Below are 12,558 nucleotides of genomic sequence, written 5' to 3' on the forward strand. Positions count from 1 at the left end.
AGGGAAACCCTTGGGATATTGTGAGAGAAGTTTAAGGAGATAGATGCAAAGTCGTAGTCAGGTTATGTCAGAGATCCAGCAGGGGTGGCATCTGGGCATCCCTGAATTGTAGGTTTACCCAGGCTAAAGGCCAATGCAGGCACTCAGCTGATCTAGATCCTGTCTTCACTTTTAGTCTCACTGAAGGATATGAACTTATGCAGACAAGCATTTCCTTAAGACCAAGTTAAATTTTCTATATATCCAGGGCATTTTTTTCACCCATAAATATCCAGAACCTTCAGACAACGCAGGGAGACAACAACCTTTTTAGATGATCACCTGGGTGCACTTTGACAAATATGACATTTTGGAGAGGAACCTTGCATTGTGCACTGAGAGTGATCCCACATAGTAGCTCCGTGTGGAACTCATGCTCCCTGCTCAGGCTGTGGTCAGGAATTGGCTGCAACTGCATCTCACTGAACCCAGTCCCCTCCCCTCTGCACTTCCTCAAACTCTGCTTACTGTCCTCTAATTTCTCAAATTTCTATTCCTGTGTGATTCAAGTTTCCCCCACTCCTCCACTGGTGCTTTCAACATGGTGACCACAAGGTCTATGTCATTTAATGCATGTGCCCCATTTCACACAGGACACCTAAGTCACCTACACTTAGGGGTGCATCTCATCCTTCACAGAACTCAAAACATTGTGTCTGTAAAATATGCACCAGTACGCCCGATACATCTGTCTTTGTGTAAAAATCTTCTTTCCTGTTGACAGGAGAAACCTAAAGCTGACCTCATTACGGGGAAATGATACAGTCCGTTGAACATATGTCCTGAGAAACTTGAGATATGTTACAAAGTCCTCAGGCAGTTTTGCAGTTGAATTGCCAAGCCCTAACATCCCTCTCTACATTTTTCCCACAAAGTGTTTCACGAAGTAGATGAATATGCTTTAGAAATCCCTAACCACTTCAGTTTATCTACCCAAATAGAGGAGGTGGAGGATGGGGGGGGTGGTTCATAGCCCATGACTGGTGATGAAGGACTGTCCATGGGGTTAGGGTTAGGGGTTAGGGTTAGCGGTTCGGGGTTAGGGTTAGGGTTAGATTAGATGGTTAGATTTAAAGGGTTAGGATTATGGTGAAGGTTAGATTTAGGGTTTAGGGGCTAGGGTTGGGGTGTAGCTTAGGGTTAGGGTAGGGCTTAGGTGTTAGTGTTAGTATCAGCATTAGCTTCAGGGTTAGGGTCACGGTCAGGGTAGTGTCAGGGTCAGGGGATAGGGATTAGGATTTAGGTTTTATTGTTTAGAGTTTAGGTTTTAGGTTTTGGGGTAGGGGTTAGGTTTTCGTGGTTACATGCTAGTGGTTAGGTTTTAGGGTTATGGTCAGGGTCAGTGTTTGGTTAGGGTTAGTGTTTAGTATTTATGGTTTGGGGATTAGGGTTAGAGGTTAGTGTTCAGGTCTAGAGTTTAAGTTTATGGTTACAGTTAGGATTTGGTTTCAGATTTGGGGTTTAGGGTTCAGCGTTTCGGTTTAGTGTTTGTATTGTTGCGGATGGTGTTAATGTATATTAGTGCCATGGTTTGGGTTAGGGATAGGATTTAGGGCTAGGATTAAGGTTTGGGTTTGGGTTAGGGGTAGGGTTAGTAGTTAGGATTAGGCCCTAGGACATTGCAGGGGCTGAACCCACGGCATTGCAATTGTCTCCCCAAAGGGCTGAGGTGAGATTCCAAGGTCGGTTGCCTGTCACGATTAGTCTTTTGGTTCCAATCTAGACAACTGTATGGGAGAGTGGTCTGGTAGGCCTCAGGAATATTCTCGGGCAGCTGCAGCCACGTTTTGGAAATGACATGGGTATGTTCCAGGTTCTAAGCCGAGTGATCCTGCACCACTTCTGGACCCCAGGGCGTGGTGTTGTCAGACTTTGTTATTGGGTCCGCATGGGTAGAGAGCCTTAAGTAGGGTTATGGTTTGTTACAGGGACGTCGCCAGGGCATAAGCGACTCTAGTTTCATGATCTCCCTCTAGGACTGAATTGAGGACCCATGCGATGGTGCTTTTCAACTGTAGGTTTAGGGTTGAGATAGTGTTAGGATTCGGTTGAGGGTTCTGTTTAGGTTTAGGCATAGGTTTAGGGTTACGTTCCAGGAGACACTAGGCGCTGAAACAGAGCAGTGCAGTTGTTTCCCCGAAAGTCTAATTTGAAGGAACAATGGATGGTGCCGATTAGGATTAGTCTTTGAGTTCCAAGGCTAGACAACTGTATGGGCCACTAGTCGGGTAGGCCTCTGGAAATCTCTCTGGATCTTCAACCGGTCCTTCAAAAGAACATAGTATATTACATGTCCTATGCGGAGTTATGCTGCACCGCTTTTGTTCCCCAGGCATGTGGTGTTGTCATACGTTGTTATTGGGTCTAATATCGAGAGAGCCTTATCTAAGGTTAGGGTTCTGTCCAGTGACATTTCCAGCTCCAAGCGAAACCAGTCTCGTCATCTCCCTCGAGGTCTGAAGTGAGGGCCAATATGACGATACGGAGCAATTGTAGGGTTTGGGTTCGAGTTAGGCTCGGTTTCAGTTGAGGTTTCTGATGAGGGTTAGAAGTAGGGTTCGGATTTTGTTCCCAGGAGGTTCAAGGCGCTAAACACATAGCAGTGCACTTGTCTCCCCGAAGGGCTGAGTTGAGGGCACAAGGGAGGGTGCCGGTCAGGGTTTGTCTTTGGGTTCCAAGGCCAGACAACTCTATGGGCCACTGGTCGGTTAGGCCTCAGGAATACTTTTGAGTACCTGAAGCCCAACCTTGGAAATGACATGGTGATGTTCCAGGTTCTATGTGGAGTGATCCTGCACCGCTTCTGGACCCCAGGCGCATGGTGTTAGATTTTGGTATTCGGTCCCATGGGAAGAGAGCCTTAGCTAGGGTTAGGGTTTGGTCCAGGGACGTCACCAGAGCTGAAGCAACTCCCGTCTCGTGATCTTCCTCGAGGGCTGAAGTGAGGGCCTGGGTGATGGTACGGGTCAAGTGTATGGTTAGGGTTCGAGACTGGGTTAGGTTTTGGTTGGCGGTTCTGGTTGGGGTTAGGGTTACGGTTAGGTCCCAAGAGGCTCCAGGCACTGAACCTACAGCAGTGTGGTTGTCTACCCAACGGGCTGAGTTGAGGGCTCAAGTGAGGGTGCTGGTCAGGATTAGTCTTTGGGTTCCTATGCCAGATATCTCTATGGGCCACTGGTTGGGTAGGCGTCAGGATTCCTCTCAGATAGCTGCAGTCGGGTTTTGGAAACGACATGGTGATGATCCAGATTATTTGTTGAGTGATCCTGCACCATTTCTGCACCCCAGGCGCTTGGTGTTGCCAGACTTTGGTATGGGGTCCCCATTGGGAAAGAATCTTAGCTTGTGATAGGTTTCGGTCTGGCGACATCGCCAGGGCCAAAGCAACTCCAGTCTTGTGATCTCCCTCGAGGGCTGAAGTGAGGGCCCATGTGACGGTGCAGCTCCACTGTAGGGTTAGTTTTCGAGATAGGATTAGGTTTTGGTTGAGAGTTCTGGTTAGCGTTAGGTCCCAACAGGCTCCAGGAGCTGAAGCCACAGCAGTGCAGTTGACTCCCCAAAGGGCTGAATTGAGGGCACAAGGGAGGGTGCCCTTAGGATGAGTCTTTGGATTCCAAGGCCAGACAACGTCTGTGGGACAGTGTTCGGATATTCCTCAGGAATACTCTTGAACAGCTGCCACCGGGCCTTGGAAATGACATGGTGATGTTCCAGATTCTATGCTGAGTGATCCTGCACCGCTTCTGGACCATAGGCACGTGGTGTTGTCACTTTGGTATTGGGTCCTTATGGGGAGAGAGCCTTATCTAGGGATAAGGTTCGGTCCAGAGACAACACCAGGGCCGAAGCAACTCCAGTCTCGTGATCTCCCTCGAGGGCTGAATTGAGGGTCCTTGCAATGGTGTGAGTCATGGGTTTGGGTTCGAGATACCGTTAGGTTTCTCTTGAGGGTTCTGGTTAGGGTTAGGGTTAGGTCCCAGGATTCTCCCTGCGCTGAACCCACAGCAGTGCAGATGTCTCCCTGCAAGGCTGAGTTGAGGGCACAAGGGAGGGTGCCGCTCAGGATTAGTCTTTGGGTCCCAGGCCATACAATTCTATGGATCACTCGTCAGTTAGGACTCAGGAATTCTCTTGTGCACCTGTACTCAGGCCTTGGAAATGACTTGGTGATGTTCCAGTTTCTATGCTGAATGATCCTACATCGCTTCTGGACCCCAAGCACGTGGTGTTGCGAGACTTTGGTGGGTCCCAATGGGGAGAGAGCCCTAGCTAGGGTTAGGGTTTGGTCCAGGGATGTCCCCAGATGCAAAGTGACTCAAGTCTCGTGATCTCCCTCGAGGGCGGAAGTGAGGGCCCATGTGACGGTGCGGGTCAAGTGTAGCATTAGGTTTCGGTTGAGGGTTCTGGTTAGGGGTAGGGTTAGGTCCCAGGATGCTCCTGGCTCTGAGTCCACAGCAGTGCAGTTGTCTCCCTGAAGGGCTGAGTTGAGGGCACATGGGAGGATGCCGGTCATTTTTAGTATTTCCGTTCCATTTCCAGACAACTGTATGGGCCATTGGTTGTGTAGGCCTCAGCAATCATTTCAGAAAGCTGCAGCCGGGCCTGAGAAACGACATGCTGAGGTTCCAGGTTCTATCTGGAATGATCCTGCACTGCTTCTGGACCCCAGGTGTGTGGTGTTGTCAGACTTTGGTTTTGGGTGCCCATGGGTAAGAGCCTTAGCTAGAGTATGGTTCCATCCAGGGTTGTCGCCAGGCTGAAACAACACCACTGTTGTGAATTCAATGGAGGGCTGATGTGTGGCTGTGAGTCTGCTATAGGGTTAGTGTGCTAGATACGGTTAGGCTTAGGGTGAGGGTTATGTTTCGGTTCACCGTTAGTGTTAGGTCCGAGGTGAGTGAAGGCAGTGACTCTACAGCAAAGCAGTTGTCTTCCTGAAGGCCTGAGTGCAGTACAGAAGGGAGGGTTTTCGTTCGCATTAATCTTTGGGTACCAAAGCCAGACAAACATATGGCCCACCCTTTGGGTAGGCCTCAGGATTCTTCTCGTGCAGCTGCTGTCGTGCTTTGCATATGACATGGTGATGTTCCACGTTTCATGCCTAGTATTTATGCACCGATTCTTGATCCCATGTATGTGCTGATGTCAGACTTTGTAAATGAGTCCCCCTGGGGATAGACACTTAGCTAGGGTCAGGGTTCAGTATAGGGAAGTCGCCAAGTCCGAAGCGACACCAGTGTTTTGAATTCCATGGAGCGCTGAATTGAGGGCACATGCGCGGCTGTGAATCTGGTTTAGAGTTAGTGTACTAGATAGGGTTAGGTGTAGGGTGAAGGTTATGGTTAGGGTTATGATTAGGGTTAGGGTCAGGTCTCAGGAGGCTCTAGGCACTGAACCCACAACAGTGGTGTTATCTCAACAAAGGGGTGAGTGGTGTCCCCAAGGGAGGGTGTCAATCAGGACTAGTCTTTGGGTTCCAAGGCCAGACAAATGTAAGGGTCACCCTTTGGGTAGGCCTCAGGATTCGTCTCATGCAGCTGCAGTCGCGCTTTTGAAATGAGATGGTGATATTCCACATTCCATGTCGAGTATTTCTGTACAGATTCTCGAAACCGTGTGCATGCTGTTGTCAGACTTGGAATTGGGTCCCGACGGGGAGAGAGCCTTACCTAGGGTTTGTGTTAGGTCCAGGGAAGTCAGCAGGAGCGAATCGACTCCAGTTTCGTGATCTCCCTCGAGGACTGAATTGAGGGCCCATGCGACAGTTCGGGTCAAGTGTAGGATTTGGGTTAATGTTAGGGTTAGGTGTAGGGTGAGGGTTATGTTTAGGGTTATGTTAGGGCTAGGGTTAGGTCCCAGGAGTCTCTAGGCACTGACCCCACCGCAGAGCAGTTGTCTCCCCGATGGGCTGAGTGGAGAACACAAAGGAAGGTGCCAGTCAGGATTAGTGTTTGGTTTCCATTGCCAAACAAATATTGGGCAAGCTTCATATAGGTCTCAGGAATCCTCTCGTTCCGCTGCAGTTCCTCTTTGAAAATGACATAGTGATGTTCCACGTTCCCCGTCGAGTATTTCTGCACCGATACTCGAACCCATGTGCGTGCTCTTGTCAGACTTTGCAATTGGGTCCCCATGGGGACAGAGCCTCAGTTAGGGTTAGGTTTCGGTCCAGGGGAGTCACCATGGCAGAAGCCATAGCAGTGTTGTGAATTCCATGGGGGGCTGAAGTGGGGGTATGTGCGTGGCTATGGGTCTGGTGTAGCTTATCGAGGTTGATAGGGTTAGGTGTAGGGTAAGAATTATGTTTAGGATTAGGGTTAGGTTTAGGTCCCAGAAGACTCCAGACACTGATCCCACAGCAGAGCTGGTGTTAACCGGAGGGGCTGAGTGGAGTACCCAAGAGAGGGTGTCGGTCAGGATTAGCCTTTGACTTCCAAGGCCAGAGAAATGTATGTGTCACCCTTCGTGTAGGACTCAGGAAGCCTCTCGTGCAGCTGCAGTCGCGTTTTGGAAATGACATGGTGATGTTCCACGTTCCATGCCAAGTATTTCTTCACTGATTCTCGAGCCCGCGTGCGTACTGTTGTCAGACTTTGGAATTGGGTCCCCGAGCCTTAGCTAGTGTTAGGGTTTGGTCCAGGGAAGTCGCCAGGCCCGAAGCAACTCTGGTTTTGTGATCTCCCTCGAGGGCTGAATTGAGGGCACATGCGAGGGTGTGGTTCAATGTAGGGTAGGGTTAGATATAGGGGTAGGTGTAGGGTGAGGGTAATTGTTAGGGGTACAGTTAGGGTTATGGTTTGGAAATAACATGGTGATGATATATATTCCATGCCAAGTATTTCTACACCTGTTTTCGAACCCTTGTGTGTGCTATTGTCAGATTTTGGACTTGGTTCCCCATGGGAGAGACACTTAGATAGGTTTAGGGTTTGGTCCAGGAATGTCACCAGGGCCAAAGCAACTCCAGTGTTGTGAATTCCATGGAGCTCTGAAGTCAGGGCACATGCGCAGCTGTGGGTCTGGTGTAGACTTAATGAGATAGATAGGGTTCAGTGTAGGGTGATATTTATGGTTAGGGTTACTGTTAGGTTTAGGTCCCATGAGACTCCAGACACTGACCCCAAACAGAGCAGGTGTCAACCTGAAGAGCTGAGTGTAGTACACAAGGGAGGGTGCCCGTCAGTCTTCGTATTTGGGTTCCAAGACCAAACAAATGTATGGGCCACCCTTTGGGTAGGCCTCAGGATTCCTCCCCTGCAGCTGCAGTCACCCTTTGGAAGTGACATGGTGATGTTCCAAGTTCCATGCCAACTATTTCTGGACCAATTCTTAAACCAGTGTGAGAGCTGTTGTCAGACATTGGAATTGGGTCCCAATGCATACAGAGCCATAGCTAGGGTTAGAGTTCATTCCAGCGGTGTGGCTATGGCCGAAGAGACTCCAGTCTCGTGATCTCACTGCAGGGCTGAATTGAGTGCCCATGCAAGTGTGCGGGTCAAGTGTAGTGTTTGGGTTAGAGATAGGGTTAGGTGTAGGTTGAAGTTTACGATTAGGGTTATGATTAGGGTTAGGGTTAGGTCCTAACCCAGCAAGCTCCAGGCACTGAACGCACAACAGAACAATTGTCTCCCCGAAGGGCTGAGTGTAGGATACAAGGGAGGGTGCCTGTTAGGATTAGTCTTTGGGTTCCAAGGCCAGGAAAATGTATGGGCCACCCTTTGGTTAGGCCTCAGGAATCCTCTTGTGCAACTGCAGCCGTGCTTTTGAAATGACATGGTTATGTTCCACGTTCCATGCTGAGTATTTTCCACCGATTCTCGAACCCTTGTGGGTGCTGTTTTCAGATTTTAGAATTGGGTCCCCATGGGGAGAAAGCTTTAGGTAGGATTAGGGTTCAGTCCAAGGAAGTCGACAGGGCTGAAGCGACTCCAGTCTCATGATCTCCATCGAGGGCTGTGTTGAGGGCCCTAGAAAAGGTGGGGGTCAAGTATAGGGTTCAATGAGAGATAGGGTTAGTTGTAAGTTGAAGGTTATGTTTAGGGTTACAGTTAGGGTTAGTTTTAGGTCCCAGGAGGCTCCAGGCACTGAACCCACAACAGTGCAGTTGTCTCTCCGAACGGATGAATGGAGTACATAAAGGAGCGTGCCAGTGAGTATCACTTCATAGGTTCCAAGGCCAGAGAGATGTTTGGGCCTCCCTTGGAATAGGCCTCTAGAATCCTGTCGTGCAGCTGCAATCACACTTTGCAAAAGATATGGTGATGTTCCATGTTCCATGCCGAGTATTGTTGCACCGATTCTCGAACCCGTGTGTGTGCTGTTGTCAGACTTTTGAATTGGGTCCCCATGGGGATAGACACTTAGCTAGGGTAAGAGTTCTGTACAGGGAATTGCTAAGGCCGAAGCGACACCAATGTTGTTAATTCTATGGAGGGCTGAAGTGAGGGCACATGTGCGGCTGTGCATCTGGTTTACTTTTCATGTGCTAGATAGGGTAGGTTGAGGGTTATGTTTAGGGTTATGTTTATGGTTAGTGTTAGGTCCCAGGAGGCTCTCCATCCATGTAGTTTCAAATGGCAAGATTTTATACTTTTTGATGGCTAAGTAATATGCCATGGTGTGTGTATGTATGTAGTGTATACACACACACGCACACACATATACATACTATGTATGTATGTATGTATGTATGTATGTATGTATGTATATATACCACGTCTTTATCCATTCATCCATCGATGGACATTTGGGCTTTTTCCATACTTTAGCTATTGATAGTACTTCTATAAACTTTGGGGTTCACTTGTCCCTTCAAAGTAGCATATCTGTATCCCTTGCATAAATACCTACTAGTGCACCTGCTGGGTTGTTGAACAGTCTTCTTTTTCATTTTTTGAGGAACCTACATACTGTTTTCCAGAGTGGCTTCACCAGCAGTGCAAGCCCGTGCACCAGCAGTGCAAGAGTTCCTCTTTCTCCATTTCCTCGCCAACATCTGTTGTTGCCTGCGTTGTTAATGTTAGCCATTCTCACAGGGGTGATTGTGGTTTTAATTTGTATTTTCCTGATGATGAGTGATTTTGAGCATTTTTTCATGTGTCGGTTGGCCATCTGGATGTCTTCCTTGGAGGAGTGTTTGCTCGTGTCTTTGCCCATTTCTTCACTGGATTACTTGTTTTTTGGGTGTTGAGTTTGGTATGTTCTTTATAGATTTTGAATACTAATCCTTTATCTCATATGTCCTTTGCAAATATCTTCTCCCATTCTGTTGGTTGCCTTTTAGTTTTGCTGATTGTTTCCTTCTCTGTGCAGAAGCTTTTTATTTTGATGAGGTCCTAATACTTCAGTGTTGCTTTTGTTTTCCTTGCCTCTGGAGATGTGTTGGGTAAGAAGATGTGGACGCCAACATTAAGAGGTTTTTGCCTGCTTTCTCCTTGAGGATTTTGATGGCTGCCTATCTTACATTTAGGTCTTACATCCGTTTTGAGTCTCTTTTTGTGTGAGAAAGTGGTCCAGGCTCATTCGTCTGCATATCACTGTCCAGTTTTCCCAGCACACTTGCTGAGAAGACTGTCTTTATTCCATTGGATCTTCTTTCGTTTGGTCAAAAATTAGTTGGCCATACATCTGTGGGTCCAATTCTGTGTTCCTGTTCTGTTCCATTGATCTGAGTGTCTGTTCTTGTGCCAGGACCGTACTGTCTTGATGATTACAGCTTTGTAATACAGCTGGAAGTCCAGGGTTGTGATACCTCCTACTTAGGTTTTCTTTTTCAAGATTGCTTTGGCTATTCGGGGTCTTTTCTGGTTCCATACAAATTGAAGGATTGTTTGTTGTAACTCTGTGGAGAATGCTGGTGTTATTTCGATAGGCATTGCGTTGAATATGTAGATTGCTTTGGGTACTATTGACATTTTAACAATAGTTGTTCTTCCTATCCAGGTGCATGGAATGATTTTCGTTTTTGTGTGTTTGTCATCTGAAATTTCTTTCATAATCTTTCTATAGATTTCAGTGTATAGATTTTTCACCTCTTTGGTTAGATTTATTCCTAGGTATTTTATGGGTTTTGGTGCAATTGTCAACGGGATGGATTCTGTGATTTCTCTTTCTGTTGCTTCTTTGTTTGTGTATAAGAATGAAACTAATTTCTGTGCATTAATTTTATACCCTGCCACTTTGCTGAATTCATGGATCATTTAACAGTTTTTTGGTGGAACCCTTTTATCCAGAAAGGATGCTGTATTTTGTCAAATGCTTTCTCTGCATCTATTGAGTGCATCATGTGGTTCTTGTCCCTTCTTTTATTGATGTGATGAATTACATTGATTATTTTGTGGATATCCATCCAGCCTTGCATTCCAGGTTATTATAAGGGATTCCTTGCATCCCACTTGGTCGTGGTGAATAAAGTTTAAATGTATCATTGGATCTGGTTGGCTAATATCTTGTGGAAGATTTTTGCATCCATGTTCATCATGAAAATTGGTCTATACTTCTACTTTTTAGTGGGATCTTTGTCTAGTTTTGGAATCCAGGTAATGCCGACTCATAGGAAGAGTTTGGATGTTTCCTTCCATTTCTATTTTTGGGACAGCTTCAAGAGAATAGGTGTTAAATCTTCCTTAAATGTTTGGTAGAATTCCCCTGGAGAGCCATCTGGCCCTGGGCTCTTGTTTTTTTGGGAGATTTTTGATTACTAATTCAATTCTTTACTGGTTATGGGTCTGTTCAAATTTTCTACTTCTTCCTCTTTCAGTTTTCATAGTTTGTATATTTCTAGGAATTTGTCCATTTCTTCCAGATTGTCCATTTTATTGGTATATAATTGCTGATAATATTCTCTTATTCTTGTTTGTATTTCTCCTGTGTTGGTTGCGATCTCTCCTCTTTCATTCTTGATTTTATTTATTTGGGTCCTTTCCTTATTCTTTTTGATCCAACTGGCTGGTGGTTTATCAATTTTAAAATTATTTCAAAGAACTAGCTTCTGGTGTCATTGATCTCTTCTCCTGTTTGTGTGTGTGTTGGGGGTTGTTTTTGTTTTTGTTTTCAGTTTTGAAAGCATTGATTTTTGCTGTAATCTTTATCATTTCTTGTCTTCTGCTGGATTTGGATTTTATTTGATGATCTTTTTTCCATTACTTTAAGGTATATGCTTACGTTGTGTATCTGAGACTTTTCTTCCCTCTTTAGGAAGGCCTGGATTGCTAAACTTCCTCTTACGACTGCCTTTGCTGCATCCCAGAGGTTTGGACTGTGGTGTTATCAGTTTTATGGGCTTCCATGTACTTTTTAATTTTCCCTTTAACTTCTTGGTTCACCCATTCATTCTTTTTTTTTTAATTTTCATTTTTATTATTTACAATTTACATCCAAATTAGTTACCGTATAGTGCAACAGTTATTTCATGAGTAGATTCCTTAGTGCCCCTTACCCATTTAGTCCGTTCCCCCCCCACAACCCCTCCAGTAACCCCATTTTTGTTCTCCATATTTATGTGTGCTCTTCTTTTGTACACCTCCCTGTTTTTATTTTTGTTTTCCTTCCATTATATGTTCATCTGTCTTGTGTCTCAAAGACCTCCTATGAGTGAAGTCATATGATATTTGTCTTTCTCTGACTACTAATTTCACTTAGCAGAATACCCTCTAGTTCCAACCATGTAGTTATAAATGGCAAGATTTCATTCTTTTTGATTGCTGAGTAATACTCCATCGCGCGCACACACACACACACACCCACACACACACACACACACCCCACATCTTCTGTATCCATTCATTCATCAATGGACATTTGGGCTTTTTCCATACTTTGGCTATTGTTGATCGTGGTGCTATAATCATGGGGGTGCATGTGTCCCTTCAAAACAGCACGCCTGTATCCCTTAGATAAATGCCTTGTATTGCAATTGCTGTGTCGTAGGATAGTTCTCTTTTTAGCTTTTTGAGGAGCCTCCGTACTGTTTTCCAGAGTGGCTGCAGCAGCTTGCATTCCACTATTCATTGTTCCATAGGATGTTGTTCAGTCTACAAGTATTTGTTATCTTTCCAAATTTTTTCTTGTGGTTGATTTAGAGTTTCATAGCATTGGGGTCTGAAACTGTGCACGGTATGATCTCTATCTTTTTGTACTTGTTGAGTACAAGTAAACATAAAATTATTTATGTTTATTTATTTTAGAGAGAGAGAGACAGGGGCAGAGAGAGAGGGAGACACAGAATCCAAAGCAGGCCTCAGGCTCTGAGCTGTCAGCACACAGTCCGAAACAGGGCTCAAACTCACAAACCATGAGATGACGACCTGAGCTGAAGTCAGATGCTTAACTGAATGAGCCTCGCAGGCACCCACTTTAGTGAAATTTTAAATGACACCGTTCAAAGTGCACTTGCTACCTTGCAAACTCAGAGAGAGAGAAGAAAATGTGAAGAATCAGGAAGTGGTTAAGAGTTGGCTGCTGAGTTTTACCGTAATTTGGCTTTGGAGGGTTTTTGTTCATTGGGTGAAGTGAGCACAG

At 45.9% G+C, this 12,558-nt stretch overlaps 1 long non-coding RNA gene across 7 annotated transcripts in view; it reads left to right on the top strand.

The window, feature by feature from the left end:
• LOC123383711 overlaps nucleotides 1-12,558 on the top strand; it is a 44,600-nt gene that overhangs the window by 17,598 nt on the left and 14,444 nt on the right. Inside the window, exon 3 of one of the 7 annotated variants that reach the window (XR_006593679.1) lies at nucleotides 4,579-4,708. The exons of the other annotated variants lie outside the window; for them this stretch is intronic. This is a non-coding gene — a long non-coding RNA (uncharacterized LOC123383711). The remainder of the gene's footprint in view (nucleotides 1-4,578; nucleotides 4,709-12,558) is intronic. 7 annotated transcript variants of the gene reach the window in all.

This window comes from Felis catus, unplaced genomic scaffold (assembly GCF_018350175.1).
Source record: "Felis catus isolate Fca126 unplaced genomic scaffold, F.catus_Fca126_mat1.0 Un_scaffold_52, whole genome shotgun sequence".
Taxonomy (NCBI): domain Eukaryota; kingdom Metazoa; phylum Chordata; class Mammalia; order Carnivora; family Felidae; genus Felis; species Felis catus.